This window comes from Fukomys damarensis, unplaced genomic scaffold (genome assembly GCF_012274545.1).
Source record: "Fukomys damarensis isolate Sample0158 unplaced genomic scaffold, DMR_v1.0_HiC HiC_scaffold_10, whole genome shotgun sequence".
NCBI classification, from domain to species: Eukaryota; Metazoa; Chordata; class Mammalia; order Rodentia; family Bathyergidae; genus Fukomys; species Fukomys damarensis.
In genome coordinates, this window is record NW_022900922.1 from 35,377,470 (window position 1) to 35,397,214 (window position 19,745).

Sequence of the window (19,745 nt, forward strand, 5' to 3'; positions counted from 1 at the left end):
TTGGGCATGGAGGATCCAGGTGGGGACTGCTGTCGCTTCTCTAAAAAGAGAAGTGGAGGGGAAGATGGTGGCCTAATGATTTTCTGGGAGAAGCTTGCTGCAGATGGTTTTCCTGATGTGAACTAGGCTGTTCCCGTTGGAGGAGGAGCTCAGGGCCTCGCTAATGCTAGGAATGGCTGCTGCTTTCATCAGGGAAGCTCTGATCTTCACTGTGAGCATCACTTCCTGGCTCCAGTGCAGATCCCTCAGCCTGGGGGCACAAATCCTTCATCCCACAGGCTTAGGTTTTCTGGCTTCCACCTCTGGCCTTTGGGCCTTCTGGGTGCAGATCCTCAGTACGAATGAGCATGAGACATTGCCGTGGGCTGCAGGCCACCAGCCGGACTCAGGGAGGACACTGCCCTGGACTGTAGGCCTTCAGCTTGACTTGTGTAGGACACTGCTGGGATCCAGGCCCTCAGCTGGATCCTGTGGGCCCCTAGTGTGCAGTTAATTTCTTACACTCCTTTGCATTTGACTCTGGGTAATTATAACATAATCTTATAAATTATGCGTCCTGTATTTAATGTATTCCTTTGCCTAAACCCTGACTACAACACTACATAAACCTCTTTTCTTTATAAGTTTTACAGCATCTGGTATTGTGTTATGGTAAGATGTGGGTGAATGCATCACACAGGGCTGGGCCAACCAGCAAGTTATGAGGAGAATGGGATGTGTTTGTGTCTCAAGGACAACCAGAGACAGGGTGTGGATGACCCAGGACTCTTCATCTCCCTCTGCTCCTACCTGGGGGGCTTGGCCTCTCCCTCTCTGTGGGGCAGACTTCCCTGCAAGAGACATGGAGGTCAACTCCTGAGTCTCACATCTTTCTCCTCTAAACGCCAGGAAAAACTGTTTCACTGACAAGTCAAACATCCTGGGGTGGGGTCTGCATGCTTAGACACCTGGCCCACCCATGACACCAGTGAATTGTGAGGACAGGGAGCTCCCCATGGACCCAGCAGCTCCCAGGAAAAAGTCAGTTTGGAGCTGAAGTAGGGAAGCAGCCACGGCAGGAAGGAGGGGCAGGCAGGTGTCCCTCAGCACAGGTGCCCCGTGCAGCTCGGAAAATCCTTTCTCTTCACCTGGAAAATACCCATTCTCTCGCCTCAGGCAGCACCTCCACAGAACGCTCTCCCAGCCCAGTCTGGATTAGGTGCCCTGCCTGTGGGTCCCTGAGTGCCAGCACATGCATCTACTCCTTTATTATAGTTCTGGTCAGCCACCCGATCCCTTCTCCTGCTCCTGAAAGCAACAGTGACCAGGTATCTTTGCATTTCTAACCTCAGCTCACAGCCTATTTTCAGTAAATATTTCTTGAATAATGCATTGAAGAAATGTTATTTAAAAAAAGTGCATACAACTTTGGAAAAAGTCATCCCAATTTACTGTGTTGACTTGGCATTGTACAGAAATGGACAACCATATTGGTCTAGAAATTTTAATTTATTTTTATTTTGTTTTATTTTTTTCCATGTGTACAGGGGTAACACATCATACTAAATATGTAATGTCATATCTATGTGGGTTTGATTACAGAAACTAATAAAGTATTCTCTAAATAATGAAAAAAAGAATAAGATAAGACTATAAGAGCAAGAAGCAATTTAAATATGTTCAGGGACCATTTTCATCTCCAGAATTAAGGATTATTTTAATGTTACATCATTGCCTTTTCTCTTTTACTTTCCTTTTTAGTTTTATTTTAGGATTCCCTATTTTTAATGTTCATACAGAGATTTCTTTAACTGAAATACCGAATAGTTTCTTTGGTGTGAAAAACTATAATAGTACACAGGATCCTAATGAGATAATTAATAATGTGAAATAGGAAGTAAAGGGCTAAAGGTGTAAGGAAAGTGGGAAGGGTGGGGGAAAGGTAATAAGGGAGAGGAAAAAAATAAGAGAAACTGAAAAAATGGAAATAAAGTGTTTGTAAATGGGGAGGGGAGGGGGTGAAGGGAGGGCAGGGACAAGGGGAAAAATGAGAATCAAAACCTATTATGGAAAGGTACAGAATCCCAATGATGAATGTAACTGTATTGTATACCTAGATTGCACCAATAACCTCAATAAAAAAAAAGAGGAGTAAAAAAGTGCATAAAGTGGTGACAAGAGAGAGACTACATACCCAGTGACTCTAATGTAGTTCTAGGGAGGCAGAGAAGAAGGGGGAGAAAGAGAGATGGAAACTGAGATTACATATGTAAGAGAAAGATCTTATTTTTATAACAGAGCCACTCCCATGATAACTAGCTGTATTCCTCAGCTTTCCTGTCCCCAGGACAAAATGCCTGACACCCGCAGTTTAAAGGACGAGAGGTTTATTTAGGTTCATGGTTACAGAGGATTCAGTCCATGGTCAGCTGGCTCCAAGGCAGGAACAACATGGTAGAAAAAGAACTTGGGTAGAGGAGAGCTGCTCACCTCATGGCAGCCCGGAAGCAGAGAGGAGAGGAGCCAGGGAGGGAGGTGCACCCTCCAAAGGCCCAGCACCATGACTACACCTCTTCCAGGTGGACCGCACCTCCTAACCACACTCACTGATACATCAGTCCACTGATGAGTAGAGCACCCACGATCCAGTCGCCTCCCAAAAGCCCTACCGCTGACATGCATAAGCCTTTTGGGGCCACTTTAGATCTAAACCATAAAACTAGCCCTGTTGTTTGATAAGGACATTAATCTGTTATGGGGATAGAGCCCTCAGTCCTAACCCCTCTGAAAGGTTGCACCACCCAGGTCCTTTTAGTGCAATTCCATTTTTATGTGAGTTGGGAGGGGACACGCAAAGCACAGCCCAACCCTAGGCAGGAAATCTGGATGTCGTCCAGGCCCCGTACCTTGCCCTTCTGAGGGGGTGTCAGCCCCAGACCGCATGTGCATGGACCTAGGCCAGGTGTCTGCAGGTGCCTGCTTCAGGAAGCGGTGTGCCGAGCTCTCCTTCCTGGGAAATGTGTGTGAAAACTCTCCTGCAGTCGTGGGCCGTGCTGTGAAAGAAGGCTAAGGAGAGCAGAGAAGGAGGTGGAATCCAGCGAGCTCTCATCCCTTGGCTTGTTTCCGTCTAATCTTGGGCACACAGGTCACTGACAGCCTCCGCACAGGTCTCCCAAGTGCCTGGCTGGGCCGGTTGATGTCCGTCAACACCACTGGGCCCCAATACCCAGGTCCTTGGCCACACTGTTCTGGATTGTGAAACACTGTGTTTCTTGTGTGGTTGCCTTTTCATGAGATTAGCATTTGGATCAGCAGATTTAGGAAAGCAGGTTGCCCTCTGTAAGTGGGGCAACCTCAGCGAATGGTCGAAGATCTTTGTTTTTGTTTTTGTTTTTTGTTCTTTTGGTACTGGGGATTGAACTAGGATCCTTGCACTCACAAAGCAGGCACTGAAACCACTGAGCTAAATCCCCAGCCCTGCTGAAGATTTTTGTAGAACGAAAGTTAACACCCCCCCCCCGTAGGGGGGACCAGCTGTGGTGTGAGCTGCAGCTCCTCCCTGGGTCTCCACTTGGAGTCCCTTGTGGGTCGGACACAAGTCAAGCTTCCAGAATTTCATGAGGTAATTCCTTAAATCTGTCTGTCTTCTGTCTGTCTGTCTCTGTCTCTGTCTCTGTCTCTGTCTCTCTCCCTCCCCTCTCCCCTCCTTCCTCTCTCTCCGCCCTCCTCCTCCGCTCCCACTCTCCTCCCCCTCTGTTTTCTGTGCTTTCTTTTTCTTCCCCTCATCTTCAGTCCAGGATATCCAGGGACATGAAGGAGTTCAAGTGTTAACGCACCACGGACGTGTTTACATATGTGTAGCCTCATTTTTTACAGACTTGTCAAGCATAGCTTCTGTCTACCCCCTCAATGGCTGGCACAGATGTTAGATTTTTGAAAGTGAAGATAAATTTTCTGCAGGTTAGATCTTTTTTAAAAGGATGTGTGTAAAATTTTACAGAGTTTTCTTTTTAATATGTTTTATTTTGTCAGAATGGAGCGTTAGAAGAGAAATTGCGAGCTCCATTTGGGAACGTGGTTCAAAACTTTTCTTCCCACCACACGGTGTGGTTGCATTCACTCTGTCGTCACCAGAGGGCAGCAGAGGGACTTCTGGGACTTCTGGCCAGACAGGTGCAATCGCTTTATTTTGGTGGCGGTGATGGAGGGAGGTTTTTCTCTTCAGCTTCGTCCTGAATGTGTGTTTTCCTAGTCACACAGTCTCAGTCATCCTGATATAGGAAATATAACTCCTGACCTGTAAGGTGTCGCCTGTGTCTCCTCTATGGTTTCACAACATGGAGAAGTGGAGAACCAAGGGGGCCGGTTGGGAGGGTTCTATTGGAAATAAAGGGCAGAAGAATGACAGCCACATGTTTCCAGGAGGGCCGCAAGTGAGTGGACACGAAGCCCTCGGTCAGGGCACTTTATACAGCAAAGTCACAATGTGGGCAGCGTGAGTCTGGCGACACTCACCCTGCAGGATCACAAGCCTAGCTGCTTAGAGAATGCTGAGCCCCTGGGGAAACAAGTCATGTAGCAGGTGCATGGAAGGATCAAGGGGAAGGGAGGGGAGCGGCCTGGAGCTCTGGTCACTCACTTCTGCGCCTGATGCCTTTCGGGGCCACTGGACCCTGGTGCTGATTACAGGACAGTTTCAAGCTGCCATTCATCTCGCAGGCCCGACTATTGCTTCTCTGTCCCCGGGCCTGGCTACCTTCAGATTCGCCACCAGCCACAATTCTGCCAATTTTATTTCTGTGTGCTGACTTCCTCAAATGTCCTGTCCCTCTCTGTTCAGCTCTAACTTAGCTGCCTAGAATGGTGCCAGGAGGCAGGGACCACGGGCTCTCACATCTCTCTTCCTGGACGGTCTTGGTGCAGCCAAGCATAGCACCCAGAAAGCCTTTCTAAAAGGACAAGCAGTCATCCTTGGTATCTACGGGTTGGGGCTGGTCCCCGGATCTGCTGAGGCCCCCGCCACTCAGATGACAAGGTGTAGTGTTGGCGTATAACCTCCATGTGTCCTTCAAACCTCGCCCAGGTGACATGTAACCCCAAACAGCAACTGAGCAAGTAGCCGTTAGACCGTAAAGGCACATCATTTCCTAATGGGCTATGGAATACACATTCAAGATCGATTTAAAATTTTCCCCAAATATCTCTTATCCCAGCTCGGTTGGACACAGATGCAGGACCCACAGACAGAGAAGCGCACTGGGACTCATTCCCTGTGTGTGGAAGTTGTTGAATGCATGCCTATTCGGGGTGTCATGGAGACCCCAACTCCTGTAGGGACACGGACGAGGAGGGAATGGAAGTCCTTCTACATCTAGGATTCCTCTGCTCACAGGAGCATGGCAGTAATAACCTGGAGCCCCACAAGGCCACACAGCAAGTGCCAAATGGCAGGTGCAGCTTCAGCAGCAGAACAGTTGGAGAACTTCCAAGGGCAGACACCGGGGCAGCAAGCTCGGTACTGTCTCGGGTCTTTGCACACATTCCGAGCACACCACTGCATGAACGTCCGCTTGGGCCAGCCCACCACCTCGCAGAGAGCAAAGCCCCCTGTGGACCCTGATGTCTTTGTGGGCGCTGCTCAGGGCCAGAGCTGCTCCTGGCTCCCTATGGTACCCCCCGGCAGCCCGTGAGCAGCCCATGAGCACATTCCTGGCTAAGGTAGCTCCTTTTGACCTGCCAAAGGGAATGGCCTCTCTCTCTCTTTTTTTTTGTTGTTGTTTGTTTGTTTGATTTTTTGTTGTTGTTTTTGTTTTTTGGGGGGTACCGGGGATCAAACGCTGGTCCTTGCGTTTGCAAGGCAGGAGGCGGAACCACTGAGCTAAATCCCCAGCCCCATGTGTTGTTTTTTGAGACAGGGTCTCACTATGTAGTTGAGACTGACCTGGAACTCACTAGGTAGGCCAGGCTGGTCTCAAACTCACAGAGATCCTCCTGCCTCAGCCTCCCTAGTGCTGGGTTTACAGGTGTGCACCACCACGCCCAGCTTGCGAAAGGCCTCTCTTAAACCTGTGCTAGCTCATCCTATGCCAGGGTTTCAGGTGGCTGCCTGGCTTCAGGACAGAGTTTGAATAAAGAGTGAGCACACGCCTTTCTCTGCCTCCTCCTGAGATCTAGCAGAACACTGCCGCTCCTATTCTGCTTCCTGAAGCCCTGAGGTCTGTGATGTTGCCACAAGGGATGGAACAGCTTCTTCTCCAGGGCAGAGGCCTCAGACCGGGTGGTGTGGGGGAAGAAGGCTGCTATGGAAGGAATCAGTAGGTGACACACAGAGAGGCAGCAGAATGGAAGTAAAATAACAAACTTACTCATCGATAAGGGTCGATCGCACATAAGCTATGCCTGGATCGATGACGCACTGGGTTACGATTCCTCCTTTTATAGGGTTTCACAGCCTTGACCTCATTGACTTCATTTGGGTGGTTACATTTCATTCTCACAGTTCAAATTATGGTCACAGGAGAGATAAATTAAGATTCGCCTAGTTATCTATTCTAGTCCATAGGAAGGGGGTGTTCAGGGTCAGGGGAGCAAATGTTAGCAATGGGCTCTTTCATTGAGACACTCTTACGACCCTGTGGCTCCAGTCTCTTCGGAGCTCAAGACCTTGCTGTGCCCTGTTATCTCAGGGTGAGACCAATGCTTCAGTCAGCAATTAGTGCGTTCGGTGCCTATTAGGGCTGAGCAAAACAAACTACTGTTAGAGACAGCAGAAGTCATTTTACATTGTAACACTTTATAGGTTTTTGCTATTTATAACAGTTTTCCCTCTCAAGGCCACCCCAGGTAAGAGTGTGACCTAGGGTGACCTTCAGTGGGCTTCACCTCTCAGCTTTTTTACCTCTTCTGCAAAAAGAGACGAGCAGGGTAGCATCTTCAGCCTCCTCCACTCCTGAAAATTCTGAAGGTGGCTGAGATGTGGTCTCACAAGCAGCCGCCCACTCCAGGTAAAGTGGCTCACCAAACCCGTTCCTGGAGACACTAGCTAAGTCCTGCTTTAGTAGACAGAGCTCAGAGCTCAATTCCCAGGTAGAAAATAAAAGAGGCTGCTACCCAGGGGTCGGGTCCACTCCCTAGCATGCCGAGCTCTGAGAGACTTCTGCCAGCCAGGGCCTGCTGGAGTTTCTCCTCAGAAAGTAACCGCCAAGTGGGCCTTTGCCATCTCTTCAGGCGGCATTCAGCTCTGAGCTGTTGCAGGCATTTCCAAGGGTGGGCCTGGTAAGGAGCAATGGGCAGTTCTTTTCTGGCGCCACAATCCCAGGATGTTTTCAACACCTCCTACCCAGAAAATGACTTCCTGCTGCCTCTGCCTTTGATCAACCATCCCGCAGTGTATCATCCCTGGGTGTGCAGGTGTTCTCTCTCAACACACCGAGGATAAACCCGAGGGAGCTCAGGGGGGTGTGTGCCTCACAGCAGCCCGGTGCAGGCTCCTTGTCAGCACCTCTGTTTCCCTCTGATGTGGTACCTGTTGCCTCCACTGGTCTGCTGAGGGCTCTGATGTGTGTTCTTGACCACTATTCCCACTGTACCATTTACCACTCCTCAGACTACTTTCCTTCTTTGAAGAAATTTATGGCCAGGTGTAGTGGTGCCCACCTATAATCCCAGCACTCAGGAAGAGGAAGCTGAGGCAGGAAGGTTGCTGAAAGTTTGAGGCCAGCCTGGGCTGCATAGTGTGTTCAAAGCCAACCTGAAGTACACAACCTCAACAAAACAAAACAAAACAAACAACAACAACAAAACCAAAACCCCCCAAAACAAAACAAAACACAAAAACAGAAAAAGAAATTTGTGGAAATCTGGAACTCAATAAAATACTCTTTTTTCCCAAAAAGAAAAAATATTTTTATTTTCCCCATTTAATTGTTAATCCATTTTAATGGGATTTCTTGAGGGAGTAGAAATAAATATGTGTAAAATCAGTCATGTTGAGCTGGAAATCCAAGCAGAAGCCTTGATATTAATGTTAGTCAGGGTGCATTTAAGGCATAATAATTATAAGTGATGAAGTGGTCACTTTAATGACAATAGTTTCTACCTCTTGTGGAAATGGATCATGTGTCTTTAAAATCTTGGTAAGAAGCATCAAAACTGCAGAAAGTACACAAAAAATAGATCAAACTTCATGGCAGATGTTAACATATTACTACAGTGTATGACAAATTGTGTTTACTTTAAAAATTAGTTCTCAGGGGCTGAGGATTTAGCTCAGTGGCACTGTACCTGCATCACAAGTGCAAGGTCCTCAGTTTGAGCTCCAGTACAAAAAAAAAAAAAAAAAAAAAAAAAAAGTAGTTCTCAGATCTTTTCCAAAGTCTTACAAATTCAACACTTTCAGCTGCCTTAGAATGATTTTCCACACACACAAATCCAGTGACTACCAGCGTTCGGCTCAAGGACTCCAGGAAATTCCAAACTCTGTTACAGTATTTTTTTTTTTTTCAGTACCAGGGATTGAACTCAGGACCTTGCACTTGTGAGGCAGGCACGGTGCCACTGAGCTACATACCCAGCCCTCAAACCCTGTTATAATCTCCTCATTTTAGGATCCCCGACAGAAGATCAACATTGAGGTCAAATCTAATCAGTATTTGGATAACTTACATTTAACATAAATAGCGTACAGCATTTGGATCTCCATCTGTCATTTTACTTTTTGTGCTTCTCTTCTGACATGTGTCCTACTTTCTCTTCCCAGCTGCTTGTAGTATTTGAACTTTTTAAAAGTCTACCTTAATTCATTTTTATTCTAATGATATTTTTTATAGCCTTCTTAGTGGTGACTCTGAGGATTTAAAACTACAAATTAGCTTCACATTACAACAGGAAAATACTTGATGCTCAGGAGGGAAAATGAGATTTACTTTGGCTCATGGTCCTGGAGATTCAAATCCAAGATTGGGTGGGCCCCATGGTTTGGATCTCCTACAAGGGAGGCACAGGACTGGAGGAGTGCAGGCTGGAAGGAGTATTTACCAGGGCTCAAGGGAGGGGAGGGGAGGAGAGGAAAGGAGAGGAGAGGGAGGTCCCAGTCTCCTTGAGGCCACGCCCCAATGACCTAAAGGCCTCCCAGGAAGCCCCGCCTCTGAAAGAGCCAAGCCCTTGACACATAAACAAGCCTTTGGGAGCCTCAAAGTCCAAATCACAGCAACCTTTTGACGTTTCAAAGGCAATTTAGAATCAATATTTTACCATTTTAACTGAAACGTAAAACACGCCATTGTAGGGGTTTCTAGTTTCTATATTACTTTCTATATTACAACTCAGTGCATTGGAAACTCCGGAGGGAATGTCGTATTCCACCCAACACATATTAGAGCTCAGAAAGGCAGAATGTTCATCACATCTGTCCAGACATTCACTGCTACTGCCCCTCCCTTGGTTGCGGAAGTCCCGAGTGTCCCCTGGGATCATCGCCTTCTGCTGAAGATCTTGCTTAGCTGTTCTCTCAAGGAGGTCTCCTGGTGGCGGTCTCCTCCTAGTTTCCCTTCGTGTGAGATGCTTTCATTTCCCAGAACGGAACGTTCAGCTTCTTTGACGCTTGAAAGTCTTTTTCCATTTCCTCCTGGCCCCCTCGCTCTTCAGAAATCAGTAGTTACTTGGATTCAAGATCCTCTATTGGCAATGCCTTGCTTTTCTATGACTGCTTTCAAGATTGTTTTCATAGTCTTCATTTTCCCACAATATTTTACGATGCACCTGGGCACGGATTTATTTGCATTCATCCTGTCGAGTTCATTTGCTGTTTTAAATCAACAGGTATATGCTTTGCTAAACTGGGGAAGTTCTCTGCCACGATTTCTGTTATTACTGTTTTGGTTCTGGGGATGGAACCTGAGCCTCACACATAACAGGTCCACTGCCACCCAGCTACACCAGCCGAGAGGTCTGGACATGGACAGGCTGCCCCACAAGCCTTCCCCTCTGCTCTCGACTCCAGAAACACAATTAGACCTGAGTTCATCACACAGGCCTGAGGCTCCGTCAGCTTCCTCTGTACTGATTTCCAAGTTCACTCTTCCCTCTATCATATCTTTTGTGGTGGTGAAGCCCATCTAGTGAGTTTTTGGTTTTGGAGATTTTCAGCTCTAAATTTTCTATTTTATTCTGCATGTGGGGGGTGGGGTGGGGGGTGTACTTGGGGATTGAATCCAGGCTCTTTGCAGATCTTTAGCCCCTTTTTTTAAAAAAAAAAAATTTAAATTTTGAGACAAGATCTGCTAAATTGCTAAACTGTCCAGATTGGGCTTGAATTTGTGATCCTCCTGCCTCAGCCTCCTAGAGTGCTGGGATTATAGGCATGCTGCAATATGCCCATCCATTTCTTTAATGAGCCCTTCTATTATAACTTCTGTTTCAAAGTATTTGTGATCACTCATTCAAGAATTTTAAAAGCCTTAGCCAGGTGTGGTGATGCACACCTGTAATCTCAGCACTCTGGAGGCTGAGGCAGGAGGATTGCTGTGAGTCTCAAGCAACTTTTTTAAAAAATTTAAAAACTTTGTCAGGAAAGCTGCACGAGTTCACCTCTTTAGACTTTCCCTGAGACACAGGTCATGGCCCCGTGGTGATGGCTTTCATAACCCTAAGTCACTATAGTACCTGAGGGGCATTTACTTTCTCTTCCTATCTTTGCATTAGAAAATAGCCAGCTTATACAATTTGGACGTGAAAAGAGTTTTATTCCAGAAAATTTGTACAGATTGCCCATTAATAACATATTAATGGGGTGGTCAAAAATACAGTGCATGTTTAAATTTTTAAAACTTATTATGGTAAAAGACGGAGTGCCATGAATCCCTCTATCTTCTTTTTTTGTTTTGTTTTGTTTTTTGTTTTTTGTTTTTTGAGATAGAGTCTCACTATGTAGTTGAGACTGACCTGGAGCTCACTATGTAGCCCAGGCTGGCCTCAAACTCACAGCGATCCTCCTGCCTCAGCCTCCTGAGTGCTGGGATTACAGGCGTGCGCCACCACGCCCAGCTCCCTCTCGCTTCCAACACACTTATCCCATCCTTCTTTCTGCTTTCTCAAAGTCCTCCTTCATGACTATTTTTACCAAGTGGTATCAAAAATACAGTGAATACTGATGCTGAGTGCCATTCAAGGGAAAAGCGGTCTCATAAAACAAGTACAGTGTGTGCCGTCTTTATTCACCCACTCTGGTCCCAGGAACTTTGAGCAACTCTTCCCTGAAGTCACAATGACTATGAGAGGTAAATGTTGTCACTCCATTCAGGACCTCAAGGCCGTCACAGCCATGCAACCAGAGCACTAACTTGAAAGAGAACTTGCAGTGAACTCATCATCCTGAGGCCTCTACGAGAAGCAGTGACTGTCCCCCGATACTGCCTGACACAACAGGTGATCAATAAATATTTACTGAAGCAACGATTAAAGAATAAACAGGTGGACATCAATTTGCCAGCCATGTTAAAATGCTATCGACACCTCTGCGAGGGCAGTGACCGTGGCAAATGAATGACAGATCACAGACCTTGTATCAGTTAGGTTAATGGATTGTTTGTCTTAACTTCCTGTGATTGATGGCAACATTCCTAATTAATTTAATCGGGCCTGGGTACCTACAGAGACTCTGTGAGGCATGTAACTACATTTGCGGGGACTGTCTGCAATGATAATTGGGTTTATGAGTTTGAGAAGTATGAATATGCACTACATTTCTGCTCTCTCAAACTCCACAGAGGTAGAATGAAAAGGGTTATTCAAGAGAATAATCACCTAGTAATGGAGAAACTATTGGCTGGACTGGACCTGCGAATTTTCTATCAGTGAACTTACTTTAATTTAATTCAATATATCCAGCACAGTCAAAGGCATTGTTGAGAGAAGAGAATTAGCAAAGATCCAGGAGCCCAGCCAGGAACCCAAAACATATCTTTGGGCTGATGCTGTCAAATGCAGAACTGGCCGGACAGGGGAAGATAGGGACTCAACAGATAAGGCACAGAGCAAACCCAAGGGTCACATCCAGGAGACCACAGGGAGAGGCTGGTGGAAACCAATCAAAGTAGTCAGCAGTTTCCATCAGCCTACAACCTTTCTCCGCAAGGTACGCGCGGCACTGCCGAGCTGGAGAGACACAAGTTGTCAGTGGAAAAGAGAAATTTTTTTCAAAGACAAAAAGAAATTTGAGAACCACCCCGTCCAAAAAACAAAACAAAACAAAACAAAACAAAACAAAAAAAAATATATATATATTTGAATTTTTTTTACAGATAGGCTTTATAGCAGAATGGAAATAACAAAGGATGTCACCAACAAATGTGAAAATCAATCAGTATAAATTACACAGTCTGATGAACAGAAAGAAAAATGACTGGGCAGAGGATTTAGTTCGGTTGCACTGCTCCTACCTGGCAAGCACAAGTTCCTGAGTTCGATCCCCGGTACCACAAAGAAAACAAAAAGAAAGAAAGAAAAGTGATTTTTAAAATAGAAAAACAGCTAAAGGGACTGTAGGAAATTTTCAGTGTTAAAGTCACTGACTAAAAGGAGGACATCAAAGGGCCGAGAATTTAGCTCAGTGGTTCCAGCACCGGCCTCCCAAATGCAAGGACCTGAGTTTGAGCCCAGGTAGTACCCCAAAAATAAATAAATAAAAGGAGAACATCAGTACAGATAAGATATTCAAATAAATAATGACTAAAATCTTCTCCAAGATGTAAATTAATAGATTCAAGGAGTTCAGCAAACCCCGAGTAAACTCAAAACCATGTTTACATGTAACAAAACCAAACGGCTGGAAAGCAAACATAAAGAGAAAAACCTTGAAAGAAACTGCAGGGAAATGACACATTTTTAAAGAGTAAACAAGAGTACTAGAGTGTACTAAAGATATCTCATGGGAAACCATAAAGTCAGTGGAACAAAATCTTTAAAATACTGGAGGAAAAGAAATGTCAACTCCAAATTCTATCTCCACTGGAAAAAGTACTTCTAGAATGAAGGTACAAAAGGATAATCTCAGGTGAAGGAAAGCAAAAGCAATTCACTGCTGATCTACCTAAGTTAAGAGAAATTGCTAAGGAAATGTACGTCTCTCCCCCGTGTCTCTCAAGCGTGCAGGGCTCCTGCTGTTCACAAAACACTCAGTAATTCCCTCGATCACCTCCACCTTGCTCTCCTTCCCTCGCCAGCTTCTCTACTCTCATATAAATATTTCCTGGGATCCCTTCCCAAGTAAAGTCTGTCTCAGGATCTGCTTCTGGGGGAACCTAGGCCAACACAGAGACACACACAGTTAATTTGCGTTATCGGTGGCAATTAGATTTTCTCAAACTGCGGGAATGCTGGAAGTCAGCATGGGCAGCCCCCCAACCCTGCAGGTCGTGTGTGTGCTGACTGACCCAATGCGAGTCAAAAATATTCTGCAATCAATAAATAAATAATCACAAGATAAAAACTACTGCAGATAAAAATAATAAGACAGGGCTGAGGATTTAGTTCAGGGGCACCACGCCTGCCTCACAAGTGCAAGGTCCTGAGTTCCATCTCCAGCATCTAATAATAATAATAACAATAATAGGACATAACCAGGATTTACATAGCATTTCTATATTGTTAGGTATCATTGCACTTTAAATTTCCTATGAGTACTTGTTTGTAGTATGTAGTGATTACATTCATGGTGAAGAGTGGATACGTGTACCTAACACAACTTAAATCTTTTTATGTCCCCCTTTTCCACACCCCCACCTCTTGGTCCCCTTTCCCTTTTGTAAAAGATCTATCTTGCTGAAGATCTATCTCGCTGTTTCCTATTTTTTTTTTTTTTTTTTTTTTTTTTTTTTTTTTTTTTTTTTTTTTTTTACCAGAGATCAAACTCAGGGCCTTGCGCTTGCAAGGCAGGCGTTGGCACCACTGAGCTAAATCCCTGGCCCCTTATTTTGCTGTTTAATTTATTTATATATTGGGCTTCTCATATAAGAGAAACTATGTGATTTTTAAGCTTGTGCATTTGACTTATTTCACTTAACATTGCGGTATTATAAGTCATCTGGAATGATTTAAAGTACATGCTGATGTACCTAGATCATATGCAAATGCTACACTATTTTTATATAAGGGATTTGAGCATCCTTAGATTTGGGGATTTGCAATTTGTGCAGAAGGGGAACCTTTCTGAGATTTTCAGCCACGGGGAAAAATCAAGAAAGAATCATGAATAGTGTCAGATTCTGAACTCGCCCGCAGCATTATATCTCACATCTAAACAAACTTTGTTCAACAAACACATTTCAGCTGCGAGGTACACTGCAGTGCTCTCTTGCTTAGGAACACAAGACAGCACTCGGCATTGTGCAAAATCACCAGCAAAAGGCCCAAAATTATGAAAAATGTAGGGCCAGGGATTTAGCTCAGTGGTTCCACCACCTGCCTCGCAAGCACAAGGACCTGAGTCCAATCCCTGGTACTGGTACCAAAAAAAAAAAAAAAAAATCCAAAACACAGCACTAACTAAACTATAAGGACACTTGTTTGTAGTATAGCAGGGGACATAAGGAGATGGGTCTTCACTGTGCTGGATCTCAGCTGTGACTGCCTGCATCTGGGGAGTCTAATCTGCACTCTGGGTATGTCTGTGAATGGCTGTCAAGGACCTGTGAGTACCGATTTGGGATTACAAATAAAATTTAAAAGCACGAAAATAGAATTTACAAGTGAGAAGCTATTGTATCTTTGACATCATTTTTAAAATCTTGAGGTGGTGATTTGGGTGTAATAGAAGACTCTATAATTGAGTCCACCTCCTCTGAAATTTATGGAGTCAAATGATATTGGTTTTCTTGGTACCAATTTTCCTAATCCAGTTGAACACAGCAAGCTGGCAATGGTGAAATCCTGTTGCCTTGAGTTACCACCCGCTGACAAAGAAATCCTTCAAAGTGACAAACCACACTTAATACAAGGTGGATGTGTTCCTGGGTGTGCCCAGGGAAGTAATGAGAGAATTATCAATCATAAGTGAACTCTGTGACATAAGTTTGAGAATAAAGAAAGCCTGAGAGAGCACAGGATCTCAGGAGGAGAAAATGTATCCCCCGGGTGGGTCGGACTTCCTGGGTCCACATGGAGCACGGAGATTCTGAGATGTCGAGGATCCCACACTCACCCGAAATGGAAACTCATCTGGTCATGTGGGGTTAGAGATATGACTGGGCATGAGGACAGACAAAGGCCAAATCCTCCAGGCCTTCTATGCCAGGCTGGGAGGCTTAGAGTTGCTCAGAAGACAAAGGGAAACTCACTGTGAGATTTTCAGCCGTGGGGGAAACTCAAGGAAGATGCATGGGCAGTGTCCATTTTATGTTGCTCTCATGGGGTGCCTCAGACCAAGTGACAGACAAGAGAAACCAGCTGACCATTCTGGAAGCTGGGAGGTCGGGTACCAGAGGCTTGCATCTTGTCAGGGCGTACCCGGTGCGGCCCCGCATGGCATGGCAGCGGGCTCAGGTTCCACACCCACTACCCATCGGGAGCCCTTACTCCTGTGCCTTCTAATCCTAACACCTCCAAAGGCCTCCCCTCCTAATACCACCATCCTATAGATCTGTGGATTGCTCCCTCGACATGGACTTTGGTGGACACCTACAAACCATTGTGGTCAGATTTACACTGCAAGGAGCTCAGCCAGGAAGCAGTGAGAGAATGGATCGCAGAGGTGGAACTGAATCAGCCAAACTGAGTTGCTACAGGAATCTGAGTAGCAAACCCCAGTCAGGGCCTGAATGAAGAGTGTGTAGAGTGAAACAAAGGAGGGAAAAAAGACAATAAAAAAACACTTAGGACAGAGCTGCAGATCATAGGTGCATGGTGTCTGGGGACAGAGGGAGAAGTCAAAGTTCTTCTGGATTTCACACTTGCACTGTTAACTGGACCACATGACGGAATAATTCCTCATGACTGCATGCAACAGTGGTCAAATGCTTTAATCATTTATCTCATGGTTTGAAATCAGAAATTAAAACAATCACCATGGCTGACATTCACAAACTGTAGACTGTACTCTGCAGTCTGAAAAAAAAAAAAAAGCCACACCAAGCATGACCCTGTGACGTGGATGCCCTGTCCCCTGAGATCCACTACAGCCAGACACAGCTCTTGCACCAAAAAGTGCCTGGGGCTCTCTGTGCCAGCTCCCTTCCCGGGCAGGACAGGTCACCTGCAATAACTCCTCTAAGGTGGATCTCGTTAGACTGACACCCCCCTCCCTGAGGTCTTCAAAGGCACGGGAGAACCTGGTCATACAGGATGTGAGGGCGATCTGGCTGCAACATCTGTCACCCCATTGATCGCCAGGGTTGATTCAGCTGATCTGGCTGGCTAGGCGGGGTCCCCTTCCTTCCTCACCGCTCCATGTGCATCCCTCCCGAAGCTGCGTGCTCGGCTGAAGAGGACGACCACCCTGATAGAGGAGGACCATTGCCTCAGTCAAGGGTATATGAGTAGCTGCACTCCCCTGCTTTAGAGCCTCCTCTGCATTTTAGCTCTTGAGAACCTGGTCATAAGGCCAAGTGGAACTTGGAGCTTTGGATGGATGCTTGGCTGTTGCTGGGAGTCTTACTCCCATCCGAAGCACCTCGCAGGGAGAACGTACTGGAAGCTTACGACATGCTGAGAGCTGGAGAGGCAGGAGCTGAGCGGCATCCTCAGGGGCTCTCACTCCTCTGAGTGGGGAACCCATACTCAGCATGGACGTGGTGTCACACTCAGGAGGGCACTCCTCGACTCAGGAAGGCATCTCTCCTGCAAAACTGTCCCTCCTGCCCTCCTCCAGCCCAGACAGCTGCAGAAGCAGGGCCAGGATGCCTCGTAACCACTTGGGGAACCAAAAGTGGACCCAACATGAGTCTCTCCCAGGAAAGCTCACTTACTCAGAGTGTTAAAAAACTACAGTGGACAGAGATGTAAACGATTTGTCTAAGAGAAACAAAATGCTCCAGGGGTTATGGTTTCATCACTGTATAGGGTATTAGTCAGTTTTGAACCAATCTTTTAATCAATGACAGCATTTTTCACATTGACTATACAAACAGGTCCTTCAAATAAATTCTTCTTCTGTCATCCTGCTGGGTCCCTAATTGATGAGTTAAGTATATCCTTGACACGTGTTCCTTCTATTAAACTTTCAGTTAATTGCCCACATCAGAGGTATCTGTGTGGAACATGGTAGCTATGAGAATTCACTTCCTTGTGGAAAGCTTTACTAACCAAATATGCTTGCCAATAAGGGATTTAAAAAATATTTCTGTGAGACACCAGTCATCATCTGGAGAACAATGAATTTCTCAGTGTGTACAGCTTCTGAGCAGAGCACTTTCACTGTCTCTTAGGGCCACCAAACTGGACTCTGTAGAACCCAGCTCAACTTGACAGAGCCATCAGGATCTTTGCGAGGTTGTGCTCAGCCAGCCAACTACCAGGCTCTGAAGGAGAGGTGAAGAATAAGCCCGAGTTTTTCTCCCGGGCTTTCAACATCATCCCCACTCATACTTTCACCCAGATCTCCATGGTGAAACATCAAGGCCGCCCCTCAGGGTGCTGAAGTTCCAGAAAATTTGCACTCTGCCCATTTGCAGGTGAAATATTTAGGCCAATCATCAGGCACAAGAGAACAGCAAAACCTTGGACTGTGAGCAGCTTGTTCTATTGATCTGTAAGATTGAGCAAACATTTCTAATGCATTTTATCTTGGTAAACGAGCAATGTCTTGCAGCAGGAGTGGTACGGAACGCCTAATGTCACATGATCACATGAGCCAATGCCCGCCCCCCAGTTCTCATCTGCAGAAGAAGAGGAGAAAAAGCTAGAGAAACCCCTCACTTCAAATGATTTTAGGGATGGGAAGGGGAGGAGGGGGTGAAGGGAGGGCAGGGACAAGGGGTAAAAATGAGAACCAAGACCTGTCATATACAGGTACAAGATCCCAACAATGAATGTAACTATACTGTATACCTAAAATGTAGCAATAAAAACAATGATTTTAGGGAGATGTGTAAAATGTAGCATACACTGCAAAATTTTATAGAAAAGCACCATCCTAATGAAGCTGTAGCACTATGAACAATGAATTTGTTTAATGACAATGCAATGTCACATTTTCACGACTCTGTCTTTTTTTTTTTTTTTTGGTTCTGGGGATCAAACTGGGGACCTTGTGCTTGCAAGGCAGGCAGCAGAACCACTGAGCCAAATCTCCAGCACTCCACAAAATTCTCAAAAGGAGGCAAAAGCCAATTCATTAGATAGGCTCCTTGTTAGAATTGCATAAAAAGAAAAAGATTCGACTGAGCCAATAGACAGCAGTGGCTCCTTTAGGTGAGTTGGTGATGGCGAAAGCCATCCTGCACAGTAACCCTCTCTCACACCAGCCATGGAAGTTTTTAAAGGCAAGTTGCAGGTTAATGTGTTTATTTTTCTTTATTTCTTTATTATTTTGCATTATATTACAGTGTTATAATCATTTTTATATGAGTATTTTTGGGTTGTGGAAAGAATCAATCACCTGAGTTTCCATTATTGGGAAATTGACTTTGATATACTGGTGCTTTGGATTACAAGTGTTTCCAGAAGGAAGTATGCTGGCAAACCAAGGTTTTACTGTCATTGTCCCTACAGGATTGAAAGTATTACAATTAGCCTGGTAGTCCACGAGTGTCACCTTGTCAGTCTCAAATGCTAGCATTCCTGGGAAATGTACCTTCAAGGCACAGAAGTAACAACTTTCTTTTGTTTTTGTTTTGTTTTTGAGACAGGGTCTCACTATGTAGTTCAGACTGCCCTGGAACTCACTGTGTAGCCCAGGCTAGTCTTGAACTGGCTGCAATCCTTCTGCCTCAGCCTCCCAAGTGCTGGGATTACAGGCATGTGCCACCGTGCCTGGCCTGACAACTTCCTATTTAAAGTAGAAAATATTTTGTAAATTCTTCAGCAGAAATAAGATTGTTACCCACAGATCTTTACTGACATAAAGATGGATTAAAATATTCCAGAGACAGCGCCCAATCCACAGGGGTCCTCCTGCAGGTCTGTAAACCTCTAGTCTTTTGGGGTGAACAACGTGGTTGTCTTTGTTTGTTTGTTTTGTTTTTGAGACAGGGTCTCACTATGTAGTTGAGACCGACCTGGAACTCACTATGAAGCCCAGGCTGGTCTCCAACTCACAGCGATCTCCTGCCTCAGCCTCCCAATTGCTGGGATTTCAGGCGTGTGCCACCACACCCGGCCTAACGTGGTTGTCTTTAAGCACACATCCTGGACCGCGATTGCACTTCCTGTCCTTAGGATCTCTGGGCTGCTGGGTCACCCAGCCCACCAACCCGGCAGGCACCGCTGGGTCTGGAGTTGGCGTCCCAGGGACCGGTTCCGGTCCCGTGTGCGCGTCACCTACCACCCAACCCTGAGCATGCCGCTCCTTACGCTCTTCGCCACCCATCCCTGACCACGCCTCCGACCCCCGCCCGGCCAATCCGAGTCCTCCGACGCTGGCGTCCGGTTGGCTGAGCCCTGGGTCGCCCAAAGTCTGGCTTGTCCTCTGTGCCCGAGGGAACCTGGGGGCTTCCGGCTCTGGGAGCAGCGATCGCCGCCGTCCTCTCGCCGCCGTCCTGGTGGGCTTGGGTCTACCCCCGCGGGCTTCACCGCGAGAGAGCCTCCCCTCGCTGGGCGGGTAAGGATCGGCCCCG

At 46.1% G+C, this 19,745-nt stretch overlaps 1 protein-coding gene across 3 annotated transcripts in view; it reads left to right on the forward strand.

Moving 5' to 3' along the window:
- The first annotated feature begins 19,549 nt into the window (after positions 1 to 19,549).
- The window catches only part of Eci2 (enoyl-CoA delta isomerase 2), a 17,349-nt gene continuing 17,153 nt past the window's right edge, over positions 19,550 to 19,745 (forward strand). Inside the window, exon 1 of one of the 3 annotated variants that reach the window (XM_010622783.3) lies at positions 19,550 to 19,729. The gene's annotated coding sequence lies outside the window, so the exon portion shown is untranslated. The remainder of the gene's footprint in view (positions 19,730 to 19,745) is intronic. The other 2 variants (XM_010622781.3, XM_010622784.3) reach the window with 2 other exon arrangements.